General features: G+C 49.4%; 1 pseudogene; it reads left to right on the top strand.

Moving 5' to 3' along the window:
- The first annotated feature begins 10,847 nt into the window (after positions 1–10,847).
- Positions 10,848–15,091, top strand: LOC129050000 (uncharacterized; annotated as a pseudogene).
- Positions 15,092–17,421: the final 2,330 nt, after the last annotated feature.

Here is a 17,421-nt window from a genome sequence, read left to right on the forward strand (position 1 = left end):
ATATGATTTCATTTCTTTTAAATTTGTTAAGGCTTATGTGTCAGGATATGTTCTCTCTTAGTGAACATTCTGTATGTGCTTAAAAAGTATATGTATGGTATGTATATGTATGGTCTGTATATACATATATGTATTCATATATGTATACATATACGTATAAAAAGTATATGTGTGGTCTGTTTGTGCTTAAAAAGTATATGTATGGTCCAGCAGTTTGGGAGGCCGAGGCGGGCAGATCACGAGGTCAGGAGATCGAGACCATCCTGGCTAACACGGTGAAACTCCGTCTCTACTAAAAATACAAAAAAAATTACCTGGGCGTGATGGCGGGCGCCTGTAGTCCCAGCTACTCAGGAGGCTGAGGAAGGAGAATGGCTTGAGCCCAGGAGGTGGAGGTTGCAGTGAACTGAGATCGCGCGACTGCACTCCAGCCTGGGTGACAGAGCTAGACTCCATCTCAAATAAAATAAAATAAAATAAATGTATATGTAAAGTATATGTATGGCCGGGCACGGTGGCTCACGCCTGTAATCCCAGCACTTTGGGAGGCTGAGGCAGGTGGATCACGAGGTCAGGAGATCAAGACCATCCTGGCTAACATGGTGAAACCCCGTCTCTACTAAAAATACAAAAAATAATTAGGCAGGCATGGTGGCGAGCACCTGTAGTCCCAGCTACTCAGGAGGCTGAGGCAGGAGAATGGCGTGAACCCGGGAGGCAGAGCTTGCAGTGGGCTGAGATTGCACCACTGCACTCTAGCCTGGACAACAGAGTGAGACTCTGTCTCAAAAAAGAAAAAAATATATGTATTTTGCTGTTGCTGGGTGAAGTGTTCTATAAATTAGATCCAGTTTATTGATGGTGTTCTACAGTTCTCCTAGATTTTTGCCGATTACTTGTTCTCTCACTATGAAAGGGAGTGTGTGTGTTATATGTGTCTAACAATTCATTGTCCAGTTAGAGTTGCTATTATACCACTTCAAGTGGATGGAGAGCCTCACTGCCATCCATTAATGTGCATTAATCATTTTGAAAGTGAAAAGATTTTTAAAAATGTTTTTACTTTTTTAGGTATGGCCAAGTGAGATGGGGCTAGTGAAATGGGCATGAAAATTGGAAGCTGATAGTGTGTGAGCTAGACACCCATGAATGCTTTTTGACTGGGCAGTTAGAGGGATGATAGGTAATAACATAAGTCAGCTCCATCACACACGCTGGTGACTCCTGTGGAACAGACCAGCAGCTGCATTTGGAGATTCATTTTAGATTGTTCCGTTTCCTCTTAGAGCTGTGCTTGGTCATCGTGTTCTGAGTGGTCCATTGGCCTCCGTGTCCCTTTACGGGTGGACATTTGCTCAGTGACTTTTGAGCAGCTGGATCTCCTGCTGCAGCAGGTGAGTGAGGGAATGGACGGCTCCACGAACTGGCCGCCGCCCCAGGAGAAAGAGTGCATGGCCGTGGCAATGCTGAATCTTCCACGACTTCAGGTATTTGTGATTTCCCTTCCTCTTGCTCCTTTTATAAGTGTCTCAGCGATTTGTAAGGTTTATGTATTTTGAAGGCCTGTTGGATGAAGTATTTTAAAGTAAGATTGTAATGCACTAATAATGGACGCAAGGCTTAAAAAACTTGATCTGTTTATTTTGTTTGTCCTGGAAGTCAGCCTCGGCATGCAGGAAAAGTGTGTATGGATTGTGTTATTTTTGCTAGAATCATTAGTTTGTTGGCATTGTTACTGTTTTACTGTTGTTGCTTGTGGAGAAATGACTGGGTGAGATCACAGGTGATGGAGAGAGACAGCGCTCAGCTGAGACACCAGTGCTGGCCTGTCTCTCCTCTGTACTGTGAAAACCCTGCACCAAGAGGGTCCGGTCTTTGGTTTCCCTGGGCCACACTGGAAGAATTGTCTTGGGCTACACATAAAATACACTAACGATAGCTGATGAGCTTAGAAAAAAATCCCAAAAATATCTCATGATGTTTTAAGAAATTTTACTTTGGGCCACATTCAAAGCCGTCCTGGGCCCCGTGCTGCCCTTGGGCCATGGGTTGGACAAGCTTGATCTACTCAGTAAGCTCGGCTCCCAAAGCAATACCTTCCTTTCCTCACCATGAAGGTTATGGTTATGGTCAAAATAAAAGCTGCAAAAGTCTTCCTCCCTGGCAAAACTAAAGCTGAAGTGTTTGATCATCATCTTTTGTCTTTGTAATAAAACCCTCTAACTTAATGACAGGAACCACAGTTTTCTCGACATAGTAATTTTTCCCTTTTATTACAGTGGTTTCTGTGTAACAACCCGTCATGTCCCTCTTCCAGCCCCTCCCCTTTTTGCCCTGCTTCTAGAATGTACAGAACTGAGTGTAGTGTTTAGTTGCAGTAATGAACTGAGCAGAGGTCTGAAGTGTGCTTCTCTAGTCCTCTGTAGCACGCGTTTATCACCATACCTGTGGCATCCTGGCATTTGCGTGGGTGCACCCCAGGTGTTTGCTGCCCCTCCTGGTTTTCAGTGATGTTTCTGTTCTGGTCGGTGCTGTGGGGCGTGGCCTCGTGTATGTCTTAGGCTGTCGAGGTGTCCCAGCATATGGTTTTGCATTTGCCTCTCCGGGGTCCTGAGGGTTCTGTAGGTTTCACAGACTCTAGGTGAGTGTCGGTGGTCATTTCCTGACCTGTGATATCTACACCTAGATGAGTGGTGTGCTTTTGATTTCACTTCTATTCCCAGGGCAAGGCCGGGTCTCTGATTTCTCGTGGGGCCTCTTGCCACCCAGAGCCTGGGACGGGCAGTGTGTTGCCCCCTGGCTGTGGTTGGCTGGCAGGCAGGTGATCCTGAGTGGCTCCCAGCCTTCTGCAGGAAGCTCGGGTTCAGTGGGTCGTTGTGTGCCTTCCCGTGTGGGAGGTTGTGCTGAAGCCTGGCAGCTTGGCTCTGCTTTCAGAGCCCGGAACCTCTTGATTCCTGCTGTGTGTGCCCATGTGAATTTCGGTTTTGCACTTGAGGAGTTTCCTTGTGTACTCTCAGCTCCACAATCTAATTTTTAGCAGCTTTTTTTTTTTTTTAAGACAGAGTGTCACTTTGTCACCCTAGTTGGAATGCAGTGGTGCAGTCTTGGCCTGCCAGGTTCAAGTGATTCTCCTGCCTCAGCCTCCCAAGTAGCTGGGACTACAGGTGTGTACCATCACACCTGGCTGATTTTTTTATAGAGATGGGGTTTCATCATGTTGGCCAGGCTGGTCTTGAACTCCTGATCTCAAGTAATCTTCCCACCTTGGCCTCCCAAAGTGCTGGGATTACAGGCATGAGGCACCGCCTGTGGCAGCTTTTGTGGTTACATTGTAGCCATTATTTGTGTTTGGTGCAGATGGTTGGGGTGGGGTGGAGGTTGCTGTTGCTAGTTGTTTAGCTCTTCTGCTGATCTTGAGCTTTTCCATGTATGTGTTCATAGTGGGGTTACAAAAATTCCCCTAGAAAATACTTCAACTATTGTGGGTAAGAGTTTTTTTAGTCCAGTTTTTAAAAATACATAAGCTGAGAAGTTATTTTGTCTATTTAAATAATACTTCAAATTGAGTTTTATTCGGTGTTTAATAAGACTTTGAAATTCACTCATTTTTAGGGGTTCTAAGTGAAAATTGTTTTTCTCCTTTCAGTTGCATGCTGCCATTAGTCACCAGGTTCACCCGGAATTCCTTGGTTTAGGTCTGGGCAGCGTCCTCCTGAACAGCCTGAAGCAGACGATGGTGACCCTGGCCAGCAGCACAGGCATGCTGAGCACCGTGCATTCAGCCTCCCAGGCCATGCTGCAGAGCGGCTGGTCCGTGCTGCTGCCCACTGCCGAGAAGCAGGCCCGGGCGCTCTCTGCTCTCCTGCCCTGTGCAGGTGGGCTCGGGGAAGGAACAGGAGACGGCATGGGTCAGGGTGCTGGGAGGGGATGGCGTTTCACTCAAATTGGCACACACTTTCTAGTTCAGTTTCAGGCAATGAAGTGAACATAAGTCCAGGTCGTCGATTCATGATTGATCTTCTGGTGGGCAGCTTGATGGCTGCTGGAGGGTTGGAGTCAGCCTTACACGCAGCCATTACTGCGGAGATCCAGGTATGGCCTTGGAGGCACACGTGACCTGGTGGTGCGCTGAGATCGGAAATACCACACTCACACATGTGAAGAATAACTGAAAACAGTAAAACACTCAACTTTTATCATATCCAAGTATTTTCTTAAATTAAAATTCTTTTATGTGCTAATTTTAAAAATTATTGAGATGATTTAATTGTGATAAAATACTGCATGTTGCCTGTTTCAGTGAAGTTAACAGATAACCTGTTACTCAGGTAGACCATTCCCGTCACCCGGAAATATCCCTATGCCCTTGGCACTTGCAGCCAGGATACTCCCCTGCCCTCAGATGAGATGCATTTCGCCTGCTCTGAGTGTCGCAGCAATATAACTGTATAGTATGCACTCTTTCCTGCCTGGCCTTGGAGAATGATTTTCAGATTCACTCACTGATGTGTCTATTGTGACTTCGTTTTTATTATTGGGAAGTTTTCCATTTTCTGGGTGTAGTACTCTTTGTTAGTTCATTCTCCTATTGAAGGATATTAAATTGTTTTTGGTTTTTGTTTTCTTTTTTTTTTTTTTTTTTTTGAGACAGGGTCTTGCTCTGTCACCCAGGCTGTATACAGTGACCTGCAGCCTTGTCCTCCTAGGCTCACATGATCCTCCCACCTCAGCCTCCTATGTTGCAGGGACCACAGGCATGTCACCATGCCGGGCTAGTTTTTTGATTTTTTTTGTAGAGACAAGGTGTTACTGTGTTTCACAGGCTGGTCTCCAACTCCTGGGCTCGGGATCCCCCCACCTTGGCCTCCCAAAGTGTTGGGATTACAAGCGTGAGCCACCACGTCCAGGCTTTCTTGTTTTTGGCCGTGTAGAGCTGCCACAATTGTGCTGTGAACAAGTACTTTAGTGAACATATGTCCTCCCTTTGGGTAAACACTTGGAGTGGAATTTGTTAGGTTCTGGGGTCAGTGTGTGTTCATAGTTTCCCAAAGTGGCTCTGCCATTTACATTTGAGCCAGGACTTCTGTGTGTGAGAATTCTAGCTCCTTCTTGTCCTTGCAGAGCAGCTGGATGCTGCATGTGTGGGGCAGATCACATTGGGTTTTGTGAGAGCCAGTATGCAGGGTTAAGGATTTTAGGGACTTCACAGAAGGAGGCTGGAGAGCATCAGCAGAGGCAGCCTGGACCTTGGATCTGTAAACAGAAGACACTGTTTGAAACTGCACAACTGAGTTGGGGTTTCCAACAGGGCAGGTGGAGGCCTGTGGGTAGGTGTGTGCAGCAGCCACAGAGGCTGGGATAGCTTGGCATTGGGGTCAGGGCTCAGCCAGCCTGTGTGTCTTCACACCTGCTAATGAGATCACTTGTAAACAATTTCTGTTTATGAATTACAGGATATTGAAGCCAAGAAAGAAGCACAGAAGGAAAAAGAAATTGATGAACAGGAAGCAAATGCCTCAGCATTTCATAGAAGCAGGACTCCATTGGATAAAGACCTTATTAATACGGGGATCTGTGAGTCTTCTGGCAAACATTGTTTGCCTCTGGTTCAGCTCGTACAACAGCATCTTAGGTAAATCGTATTAGCTGTATTGTATTGTGTTTTATTTATTTACTTTTTTTTGTATTTTTGAGACAGAGTTTCGCTCTTGTTGCCCAGGCCAGAGTGCGGTGGCGCGATCTTGACTCACCGCAACCTCCGCCTCCCAGGTTCAAGTAATTCTCCTGCCTCAGCCTCTCGAGCAGCTGGGATTACTGGCATGCGCCGCCACGCCCCACTAATTTTGTAGTTTTAGTAGAGATGGGGTTTCTTCATGTTGGTCAGGCTGGTCTTGAACTCCCGACCTCAGGTGATCCACCCACCTTGGCCTCCCAAAATGTTCGGATTATAGGCATTAGCCACCACGCCTGGCCTCTTTATTTTACTTACTAACTTTTTTTTTTTTTTTTTTTGTGACGGAGTCTCTCTCTATCGTCCAGGCTGGAGTGCAGTGTCAACGATCTTGGCTCACTGCAACCTCCACCTCCTGGGTTCAAGCTATTCTCCTGCCTCAGCCTCCCGAGTAGCTGGGACTAGAGGTGTCTGCAAACACACCTGCCTGATTTTTGTGTTTTTAGTAGAGATGGGGTTTTACCATATTGGTCAGGCTGGTCTCAAACTCCTGACCTCAGGTGATCCACCTGCCTTGGCCTCTCCAAATGTTGGGATTACAGGCGTTAGCCACTGTGCCTGGCCTGTATTGAATTTTAATAGGTGATTATTGGTTTTCATATTAAGATAGTGAAATCCAGCACGAGGATCTCAAAACTTTGTTTGATGATTGAAGGAATATTCTGAAAATTACCTAGTATAGATTTTAGGGTAAAGAGCAGACCCTTTTAAATATAGGTGAGAGGAGAAGTTGGAGGGCATGATGATGTTCAAAAGTTTTTCCAGAAGAGAAATTGGGTGTGCAGTAAGCCTGTAAAAAGATTCTTGCTAATAAGCAGGTGGATGTAAATGAAAATCATCATGGAAGGTTATTTTTAAAACTGGTTGTATCATTGCCTCACTTCATATATTACAGAGTTATACATACTACTTTGTAAGATAACTTTTCTTTTCAAAACCAAAGTCAATGTGAAAGAATGGTGAGCATTGTTTTGGAAGGCCCGACTAGGAGGAGGTGGGAAGAAGTCAGACTCAGCCTGTGAACAGAGACTAACTTTGGCAGAAGCCAAAACAGTCAGACAGTGTTGTCTAAAATGATCATTCAAGAAGAGCGAGAAAACAAGGTGATTTGTGAAAGAGATTTATTAGAAAATGAAACACATTTGTACCTCTGTTTAATAAAAATCTGCTTTTTGTCACATCATGCTCCTGGTTTTTTGTTTCTACACATATAGAAAGCAGAGCCCTGGCAGGTTGGATCAGGCAGCTGAGCACAGAGCAGGGAGCCCTGGGCAGTGGCCGCAGCTCTCAGCTGGCCTGTTCATGGGGGGCATGGTGCATCTGCGGCGTGGGGTGGGCCTGCGGCGTGCGGGGGGCCTGCGGCGTGGGGTGCGTTTGCGGCGTGGGGTGGGCCTGTGTCGTGGGGTGGGCCTGTGTCGTGGGGTGGGCCTGTGGTGTGGGGTGGGCCTGCGGCGTGCGGCGGGCCTGTGTCATGGGGTGCATCTGCAGTGTGCGGTGGGCCTGCGGCGTGCGGTGGGCCTGCGGCGTGCGGTGGGCCTGCTGTCCACAGCCAGAAAAACTAACTTAGTGGACACACAGTGAAATTTTGAAACAGGAAGTTTTAGAGCTAGTTTCTATCATAGAGTTTAGCAAATGCTATTTTGCAAAATATTTTTCTGGTGTTTTGTTTTTCTAATCTGATAATGCATATTTCACACATTCTGGCCTTTAAGCAATGGAAATTAGAGAACTAAACTTAATAGTTTGTGTTAATGGAAAGAGCTGGAGATTTGTTCTCAGAAAATTTCAGTTGCAACAGCTTGTTCACATAGGTGAACTTCTAACACAGTAACTATAGGAGTAAGAATAAAAGCTGTGTTTACTTTCACAGAGTTCAGAAGACATGAGAAAATGGATGTTAAAAACCTTGTAATTAAAGTGTAAAGTTACGTGCAAAGTTTTAAAGTGAGCATTTTCCAGGAAGAGGTGATTTTCTAAGTTCTTGAATGCCTCTCCCTTTTGTGAGGAGGCTGCGTCGTGGGCTGTTGGTGTCTTTGGCAGGGGGTGAGTGCAGGGTTCCTGTTGTGGGTCCTTTGTTCTCACGAGGGCAGCGCCCGTTTCCCATCTCCTGCTTGCCCAGACTGTTCCCGTGCGCAGAGAGACTGGCCTGTTTCAGCTGCAGCGGTGTAGCCTGCGTTGGCTAGTTTGGCCGGCACTCACACCGTTTGCTGATCAGCACTTGAAGTGTGTCCGTCGTAGCTGAGACACTGAATATTTCATCTAATTTTTATTAATTAAAATGCAGGTTTAAAAACTTGATTCTGTTATTAGAAAGCATTTAAGAATGTCACTTGGCCACGTGAGTCTCCTTTGTCAACTATATATTTTATGAGTCTAAGTGCAGATCAGATATTTTCAATGCAAATTTCACTGCAAATTGAAATGTGCTACATATGTAAGCTATGCTGATGGTTTTTGAGGACTTAATATGAAATAACCTATGTAAAATATCTCAATCATTTTTCTTATATTTCATGTTGAAATGGTAATATTTTCAATCTCTTGGGATAAGTATGATACATTATTAAAATTATTTTTTATTTTTGAGATGGAGTCTTGCTCTGTTGCCCAGGCCAGAGTGCAGTGGTGCAATCTTGGCTCACTGCAACCTCCGCCTCTTGGGTTCAAGTAATTCTTCTGCTTCAGCCTCCCGAGCAGCTGGGACTATGGATGTACACCACCACGCCTGGCTGATTTTTGTATTTTTGTAGAGACAAGAGTTTCACCACGTTGGCCAGGCTGGTGTCGAACTCCTGATCTCAAGTAATCTGCCCACCTTGGCCTCCCAAAGTGCTGGGATTACAGGCATGAGCCCCTGCACCCAGCCATTATTACAATTAATTTTATCTGTGTGTGTGTGTGTGTGTGTGTGTGTGTGTGTGTGTTTACTTTTATTAATGTGACTAAGAACAATTTTTTTTCCCCCTGAGATGGAGACTCACTCTGTTGCCTGGACTGGAGTGCAGTGGCACATTCTCAGCTCACTGCAGCCTCTGCCTCCCAGGTTCAAATGATTCTTCTGCCTCAACCTCCTGAGTGGCTGGGACTACAGATGCATGCCACCATACCTGGCTAATTTGTGTATTTTTAGTAGAGATGGGGTTTCACGATGTTGGCCGGGATGGTCTTGAACTCCCAACCTCAGGTAATCTGCCCGCCTCAGCCTCCCAAAGTGTTGGGATTACAGGCATGAGCCACCGCACCTGGCCATGTTTATTAATATGACTAAGAACATTTTGAATTGCACTTGTGGCTCCACTGGTGTCCTGGGCAGGTGGCTCTGTGGTGTCCACACAGGTTGTCTGCTGTGTCTTCATCTTCGCTGCATGTGACTTTTTGGTTCCTGTGGCATGTGGAGTCCTGTATGGGACATTGGTTCTACAGTAGATTTATAATAAGGATGTACCTACTAAAAAATACAAAATAAAAAGAATAGAAACAAACATAGAAATAAGTATCACCTCACAAAAATTTTGGAAAGTAGAAAAAGGAAGATGCATTCACAGTTTTTCAGTAGCCGATATCCAGGCTGTCTTCATAAGCATGGATAACGTGTCCCTCTCCCGCATGGATAGACACCGTTTTCTCACCTTAAGTGTTTGTGATTGAAGGATTCTTGATGTGTTGACTTGGAGGATGCAGTTGTTGAGCAGTAGGTTATCTAAAGATTGTAAGAAACTTTTGGAAACATTTCATGTCCTTTTTTCCCTTGGAAAACATGGGTTGAAGAAATCGCCGCTTGCCAAAAATAAGCTGTGATATGGATTTCAGAGTAACTCTAGTTACATGCTGGCGAGGAGCCGTGGAATACCATTTACATTTGAAAATAGAGGGCTGTGAAGTTTTCATAAGTAGTGAACCCCGTCAGAATTACACATTTTGATTATGGCTCTAAATTTTATATTAAAGAAATAAAAATTTTATCGTATTTTATTACCATCTTTTACTCCTTCAGGTATAGCCTACATGCTAGATTCTAGACCTGTTTCTTGTGTTACAGTGGTGTTACCCAGGCAGGTTATCAGGTAGTGAAGGTGCTGTCTGGTGGTGGTGGTGAGCCCAGTGAGGGCACATCCTTGCCGTGTGTGATGAGGGCCTGTGGGTTGCTGTGGGATTCCCAAACCCTGGCTCCTCTGTCTCCTGCTTCTGTCCTTACTCACACTGCTGGTGGTTTTCTGGTGTGAGCCACGGAGGCAAGTGGGATTGACAAGCCTGCTGTCACATTAGGAACCTGAGTTAAAGTGGAGCTGAAAGCATGTCCTCACTCTTGATGTTGTGCAGAGAACCACTTGTGCTTCTGGCCCAATGGGGCGGGTGGAACCAGGCCCTGGTTTGGCTCTCCTCCCCTCCATGTTCCCCTGTCCTGTCTGATTTGCTTTCACACTGATGTAAGAGTTACTTTCCCTCGGCCTCCCAAAGTGCTGGTATTACAGGCATTAGCCACTGCGCCCGGCCAGCATCCTTTCAAGTACTGGGGTACACCCAAGCTCCCAGCTTCTAGCTAGGAGTCATTTGGTCCCTCTTTATCCCAAAGGACCTGCCACCATCATTGGTTCCCAAAGCCCAGCAGGGTCCAGGCTCTTCAGCCTCCAACCACTTTGCATTTCTTTTCTGCTTTTCGTTCATGGAGATAAAGATTAACTTATTTTTCAGCCTGGGCATGTCTTTTTTATGTACTTTATTTTTTATTTTTATTTTTTGAGATGGAGTCTCACTCTCTCACCCAGGCTGGAATGCAGTGACGGGATCTCGTTTCACTGCAACCTCTGCCTCGCGGGTTCAAGTGATTCTCCTGCCTCAGCCTCCTGAGTAGCTGGGACTACAGGTGTGCACCACTATGCCCAGCTAATTTTTATATTTTTAGTAGAGACAGGGTGTTGCCATATTGGCCAGGCTGGTCTCGAACTCCTGGCTTCAAGTGATCCTCCTACCTCAGCCTCCCAGAGTGCTGGGATTACAGGATTACAGGCGTGACCACCGCGTGCGGCCTTTATTTACTTTGTATATCTCATCTATTACTGCTGCAGTTTGCAGAAGAGAGGATGCCCTCAAACCTAACTTCTCCAGACCATCCCAAATGGGAAGTCTGCTCCACGTCAACAGTGTTGTTGCTTTTAAAGACTATATGTCAACATGCCAGATTATAGCAAAAGGATGTCGAGGGCGCAATAGGATAGCAAGCCTAAGAGTCCTGGAGAGAAGGTGGCAGAGCTGCGTTTCGAAGGTGGTTCCTTCTTCAGACCCTGCCCTTCCTGCCTTGTTCCTCCAGTTGCGAGAGCAGCTGTTGGAGCTCCTCCACGGGCGAAGAGGTGAGGCTGGACTGAGAGGGAGATGGAGAAGCTGCCAGAGGTTCTTTTGGATCTAGAATTGAGACAGCAGTTCCAGCCAGGTCTGGAGGTGGGTGCTGTCACTCAGCCCCCAAGGGAATGGTACTGATTGAAGAATGTGGCAAGAACTCCCTGGCCGGGAGAGGGAGGTGCTCGCTCCTTTGAATCGCCTGAGCCCAGGCTGGAAGGCCCAAGGGGGAGGACGAGGCCAGCTCACTCCAGCTCCATCCCCTCCCTTTAACCCTGAGCTAGTCACCCTCCCAGACTCCAGTCCCTTTTCCTAAGTGCCCTCCCTGCAAAGTCTGCATGGAGCAGCGCTCCCTCGCGCCAGCTCGCCCCGCACTTTCTTGTCTTTCAGCAACCCCATGGGTTTGAACCTGAGATGATTCATTTTCCTAAAAGCCTCTTTGGGCTGAGGGAAGGCGTGGGTGGCTCTGCCAGTTTTGGAGTGGGGGCCGCCTCTTCTCAGAGCCGCTGTGAGGGCCAGGGCCACCCTCCCAGGTGGGTGTCTCTGGGCTGGGCAGCAGCTTTATAGGCAGCCCGGGCCATCCCCACTGGTCTGGGAGGCTGGGGGTGCACCAGCTCCTGCTCCTGATAGAGCCAAGGCACCTTCCTTACCTGAGAGCTGAGTTTCTTGAAGAGTGGGCACAGAGGAGCTGGCAACGTGGGTGGTGTAGGCACCCAGGAGAAAATCTGTGGCTCAGTCTCAGGGAGAAGTCTCCACCAGCACAGCTGTTGTAGAGATGGGGAAACTGGGCTGAGAGGGAAGGGGGCTTGCCCAACTCACCAGCCCTGGAATGTTTTGAGCTTTGGGGGTGGATCTCCCAGGAAATGTGTTTTATGGCACCACCACCTCTGGTCACCCACCCTGAGGTGTGGCGGGCCTGGACAGCCAGCTTGACTGAGGGCCAGGCTGGTGAAGTCAAACGTACCACTCAGGAAGGAGACCCAGCCCTTCTCCAGACAGAGTTCAAATGTGCACTGCCTTCTTTGGGCCTCAAATTCCCCACATGAATTCCAAGGACCCTTCTAGCTCCTACACTCTGGGCCAAGGTTTCCTCTGAGCCCCAGTCAGCCTAGAGGACCTAGGATACATCTTCCTTGGACAGAGACCCACCATACGGGCAGCAGGAGGTAGGGGTGGGGGTAGGCAAGTTTCCTGTGGGGAGGTGGAGCTGTCATCAGAGATGGTGTCTGCAGACAGTGGGTGTATCGTGGCTCTGCTACTACTTGCTGGGTGGCCCCGTGACGTTTCTTTCCCCACTCTGGACCTCAGTTTCCCTATCTGTTCTGTGGAGATAAGATGCCTGCCTGCATATTTGTGGACTGGGATGTGTGGGGGCCAGTTGCAGTGTTTGTTGGTGTGGTCCTGGGGCAGCCTGCACCACCCCATAGAGATTTCTGGGCCCCACCCTAGGCTCACAGGACCAGAATCTCTGGGAATGAAGCCTGGGAATTTGCATTTCCACAAGCATCTGGCTGATTCTGACATGATTGAAAAGCACTAATAGTATATAGCAAGCTCTTTATAAAAGGTAAATTCATAGCTGCCTTTTACTAAGTATAAATCTCACCTTCCCTTCCTCAGTTGAGGACACACACCGCAGTTGAAAATCACTGTGCCTTTCCAGATGCAGAATCTGACGTTTCTGATGAGATTCTGTTAAGTGTTGCTTTCTGTAGTTTGTATTCCAAAACAAGGGGAATATCTTTCCATTTTTTCAATATAAATGTTTAGGTCAGATACGCTTTTTCAAACTGGACACACACAGTCACACAGTTTAGGATTTCAGCTATGGCTTCCTCTCAAATTATTAGCCTCTTTCTGCCAGGGAGCAGTTTTTCCCAGACAAGACCCTGGACACAGGCTGGTGGGGCCCCTCCTCATCAGAATCACTAGATCATGACTGACTCCTAGAGGTGGCTTTTTCTGCTTAAGTGTCAGCCCATGGGCTGGGATGTGACCCCCAAAGTTGCAGCAGAAGCTTCCACCCATCTTGGGCCCCCCCTGCCATCTATGGGGTAAGGCCTGTCCCTTGTCTTCTGGGCCCAGCCGGCCTCACAGGCATTCAGCAGATTGGAAAGTCGAAGCATGTGCTGTGCTTGGCTGGGCTCTCCTGCGCCCCTTTTTGGGGTGAGGTGGAGTGCATCCAGCCCCCAGAATCCCTGCCGTTTATTCCCCCCCCATCCCCACCCCCATACACACTCACAAGTAGAAACACAGGCGCAGTCACTGTCGCACACCACTCTGGACAGCACCATTTCCAGCCTCAGGGGGGCAGTTTCCTTACAGGGAAGTTAATGAGGCACTAAAGAAGGCTTGGGGACAGGGAGAAAATCTATCGAGAAGAGGCTCCTAGACCTGGTTCTGCCTCTGAATTGCTGGGGGTCCTTGAGAAAGTTGCTTCCCCTCTCTGGTCTCAGTTTCCTCAGGTGAGAAATGGGGGACCGGCCAAATGGTCTAAGGTTCTGGGAACCTCTAAGTCAGAGCCTGTAGCTGGTGGTCAAGATGAGGGAGAGGCCCTCAGGCTCAGCCGAATGCCTGAGAGTCAGGACAGGCCCAAAGGTGAGCAACCTGAGCACATCAGGTGGGTTCAAAGCTGGTGCATGAGCCCCACAGCCTGCAGAGCAGCTCTGGACTCGGGAGCCCGCTCGCACCAGCCCAGTGGGACTTCAGAGATGTGGGGTCCAGCCTCTCCTACTGTTGCAGGGCTGGGGGCTGGGAGCTGCAGATTCTGACCCCACAGCTGCCTTAGACATGCCAGATGGGCTGGGGCAAGACACACCCCTCTCTATGAACTGAGCAGTCAGTCCAAATAGATACACTAAAGAAGGGCTGTGGGATGGACCCAGCTGTAGCCTGGGGCTACAGACTAGTTTCCAGGGTACTCAAGCAGCTGGCCTCTGGGGTAGCAGCCCCGGGTATGAGAGGCAGGACTCAGAATCTAGGCCAAGCCTCTACAGGAATCCCCTCTGGAGAGCCTGGGCGCTCTGCAGGAGGGGCAGCAGGCAGCAGGTGCACCAGGAGCATGTTTCACAAGGTGCCCAATATTGCATCTGCTCAGATAGGCAGCGAGTTGGAAAGTGGATGCAGTAGGCAGGGTGGCGGCTGCTCCCCAGAGCCAGGAGTCCAGCCCAGCACCCACCTGAGTCCGCCTCAGTCCTGCTCAACTGGGTTATCTGTGCTCTTGGCCCTCTGGTCCCACCCACAGAGAGAGGGCTTTGGGGCGACTAGATGACCTGGCCCTTGTGGGAGGATGTAACTGACTCCTGAGCCTGGCGAGCCAGGCAGCCCCTCACCAGTGTCCCCACCCCCACATCTCCAGCCACCCTCATTCCCTGATCCTCCCATCTGCTCCCCTGACCCAGCGGTTTCCTCTGCTCACTCTCTTTTCCTGCTCCCAGGCTCGCCTGGTCATGTGTCTTTCACTCTCCTCTGAGTCTCCCTCTTTCCAAGCCGCCTCCACTCTACTTGACACACTCTCCCTTAAGACACCAGAGTACACAAGCGCAAGTCCCTGCACCTCACCTTTACTCCCAGACATGGGAGGGAGATGACATGAAGACCCAAACGCCCCTTGGCAAGAGATCTGGGGTATGCAGAGGGGCAGATCTGAGGCTGTGGAAGCTCCAGGGGCTCCCTGCCGGAGGCTGCATGTAAGCCGGCTATTGAATGTGGCTCTGAGCTGAGACCCCTCCTTGAAGCTCCAGACCAGGAGCCAGCTGCTAGCTCGACCCCTCCATTTGGTGCCTCAGAGAAACCTTGCACTCTGTAGGTCTAACTCTGAACCCAGAAAATCCCCCCATGTAGGCCCTGTCTCTTCATAGGGAAAGCACCACCTCAGACCCAGTTCTGCACCAGCTTGCTGTAGAAAGACCAGTCTGCCACTGTATGGCACACGGATGGCAGGGGCCGAGTGCAGGTGGAGAGAATAGAAGGTGGGCAGGGTGGGGGAGGCAGGGACATGGCTGTAGCCGTGGAGATGGGAGGACAGACAGGACTTGGGGGCTACTTGGATGAACCAAGGGGGGAGTCAGGAAGAGACACCCAGTTTTGTATCAGATGTGTAGAGCGTGGGATGCTGTTCATTGATCGAGGGAGGGGGAGGAGGAAGAGGTATGGCATGGGGAGGAGGTAGCTGAGCTCTGTCATTAATGTCATTTGAAGTCCCCAGGGAAAGAAAGGCCCACCAGCGCCTTCACTGCTTCAGCCAGCTCTCAGGGTGTCTGTGCTCCCTGGCCCTCTCAGCTCCTGCTTCATAGCTGTCAGCTGCAGTGGGGGACAGCTGCAGCAAGGGCCCAGCATATCTGTGTGTTTACCCAGGGGACTGCCGTGTGGCCCATGCCGAGCAGAAACTGATGGACGACCTTCTGAACAAAACCCGTTACCACAACCTGATCCACCCAGCCGCCACCTCCTCACAGCTCATCTCCATCGAGACGGAGCTCTCCCTGGCCCAGTGCATCAGCGTGGTAGGTGCAGAGGATACCTGTGGCTGAGGCTCAGGCAAAGAGGCAGCTCATGCCCAAGCCCCAAGCAGTCAATGTCCAGAGGAATGAAATGACTAGAGTTGACTTAGACTGACCAGTACACGGTGGGGAGGCTGGAGGAGGGTCCATGAGGTTTATAGGTGTCCAGTATTTAATGAGGTCATGGTTTTGTTAACAAAGAAGAAATGAGGGTGGGGGTGGGATCACCACTGGCTAGGCAGCCAAGGGGCCTGCAGAGACTCTGCTCAGCTGTCTCCAGCATGACCATGAGCTTCTCCTCCTCATCCCCCCAGCCCCACCCTACTCTCTCCCCCAGCTTGCTCAACAGGTGTCCTTACAGGCTCCCTACTTGTTGGGGAAAATAAGAACCAGACTGGGGGAACTGACGGGTACAGAGGCCCAGGTGTAGGTGCAGGACCACAGGCAGTGCAGCGTCTACTGAGCCAGGCGGGTGAGGGTCTGGAGAGTGGACATGGCTGCTGCAGGCATGGAAAGGAGGCGCAGGTGGTGGCACTCCCAGGGCCCATTGTCAGGGCCTCCATATGTGGACGTGTGCAGAGGTGGGGGTGCTGAGGGAGGAGGGGCCAGGGAATTTCTCATCTTCTCTCTACTGCCTCTGAGTTGGCGATGTCAGAGGGAGCCATGGCCCACTGTAAAGTGACACAATGTCCCCACCCACAGGGTTAGAACCCCTCCCCTGGAAGCAGCTCTGAGGGGAACAGTCACATGTAGAGAGTGCAGGACGCTGTGTCCAGCCGGGGGAAGGAGGTCACCAAGGGGGTTGACCCTCCTCTGGCCAGGTGGCTGCCTTCTGACACACCAGCCTCTCTCTCTAGAACGGTGGGCCCCACACACCCAGCCTGTGAAACCTACAGCCCTCAAGAAGGCTTTGGCCAAATTAATGAGCGGCTCCCTCTCCCAGGAGGAAGCACAGCTGAAGGATGCGGAGGGCAGTAGAGTTGTGTATGCTCCGCCCCCTCTCTCCAGAGTGGGACGGAAAGAAGGGGGCTTTCAGCCAGGCTGGCCCAGGCTGGGGTCTGAGTGTCACTGTCCAGCTATTGGCTTCTGGCTTAATGGGTGAGCCCAGCTGCTCCTGTGCAGCTGCCGCCCTAGTGAGGGTGAACCGGCAGGTGAGTTCCATTTCTGAAAGCCTGGGAATACAGTCAATATTAGGCTGTGGGCTGCTGGGCCAGGAAGGGGAGTTTATTTTTCAGGGTTTGTTTATCTATCTATTGAGTTGATGAGGGAGGGTTATAGGTACAACCACCTTAAAGATGGAAATTTTGAGAGAGCAGGCAGGGATTTAGTGCTGGGTAAACCTTCTCAAAGCAGCTCTTTTGGGGTGGCCAGAATCCAGTACCAATATCCTCAGCATGTTCATCAGCTGCTGGGGGAGTGCCGGACAGGATGAAAGCACAGGAACACTTTCTGGATGATAGAAATACTCTGTATCTTCAAAGGAGGTAGGTTCCATGGGTAATGTTAAATGAGTTAAAACTCATCAAAATGTAAACCAGATCTGTGCATTTCACTGAATATAAATTATACCTCCAATTAAAAACATTTTTTTAAAAGACAGATGGGCTGGACGCAGTGGCTCACACTTGTAATCCCAGCACTTTCGGAGGCTGAGGCAGGTACATCACCTGAGTCAGGAGCTCGAGACCAGCCTGGAAAACATGGTGAAATCCTGTCTCTATTAAAGGTATACAAAAAAATTAGCCAGGCATGGTGGCACACGCCTGTAATCCCAGCTACTTGGGAAGCTGAGGCAGGAGAATTGCTTGAACCCAGGAGGCAGAAGTTACAGTGAGCAGAGATCGTGCCACCGCA

Source organism: Pongo abelii, chromosome 16 (assembly GCF_028885655.2).
Source record: "Pongo abelii isolate AG06213 chromosome 16, NHGRI_mPonAbe1-v2.0_pri, whole genome shotgun sequence".
NCBI lineage: Eukaryota > Metazoa > Chordata > Mammalia > Primates > Hominidae > Pongo > Pongo abelii.